Source organism: Helianthus annuus, chromosome 10, assembly GCF_002127325.2.
Source record: "Helianthus annuus cultivar XRQ/B chromosome 10, HanXRQr2.0-SUNRISE, whole genome shotgun sequence".
Lineage (NCBI taxonomy): Eukaryota > Viridiplantae > Streptophyta > Magnoliopsida > Asterales > Asteraceae > Helianthus > Helianthus annuus.
Window position 1 is genome coordinate 130447972 of NC_035442.2, and position 660 is coordinate 130448631.

The 660-nt window shown below is 43.0% G+C and overlaps 1 non-coding gene across 1 annotated transcript; it reads left to right on the forward strand.

The window, feature by feature from the left end:
* Nucleotides 1-339: 339 nt before the first annotated feature.
* Nucleotides 340-446, forward strand: LOC118483589. Its single transcript, XR_004870877.1, has one exon. It is a non-coding gene; the product is annotated as a small nucleolar RNA R71 (small nucleolar RNA).
* Nucleotides 447-660: the final 214 nt, after the last annotated feature.

Consider the following 660-nt stretch of genomic DNA (forward strand, 5'->3'; position numbering starts at 1 on the left):
GAATACTTGTTCCCACTACCCTGCATCATATTCACCTCATCCAGATTACCGATAATGCTAGGGCACTGATCAGCAATGTGCCCTATATCCCCACAATGACCACAAAACGGGTATGGTCCCCCAGTCTCCGGTAACTGGTCTGCAGCTTTCACTGTCGAATGTCGTGCACTTCTAGAAGATTGAGCTTTGCGTTTTGACGCCCTTGCGGTTCTTTCTAAATATTCCCAATCATCCTCTTCGTAATTCGTTCCAAACATACCATTGGATATTGAATTTACATCCCTTGCATCTTCATCGGTTAGGCCTTCGTGGAATGTATTGATGAGCTCCCACAAATATATCTCATGATGTGGACAGTTCTTGAGCATCATTTTGAAACGATTGAACGCTTCGTGAAATAACTCACCGGGTTGTTGTCGAAACCCTCGAATATCCTTCCTGGCGTTGTTAGTACGCAAATGAGTATAGAACTCATCTAAAAATTGTTGTTGCATTTCGCCCCATGTGAAGATCGAAGCTGACGGTAGCGAATGAAACCATTGCTATGCTTTGTCTTCAAGTGTGAATTGGAAAAGTACCAATTTCACATCATCAACTGAGAAACCTTGGCTGCTGATTGTGTTGCAACGTGCATCATATGCAGCAATGTGTAAATATGGT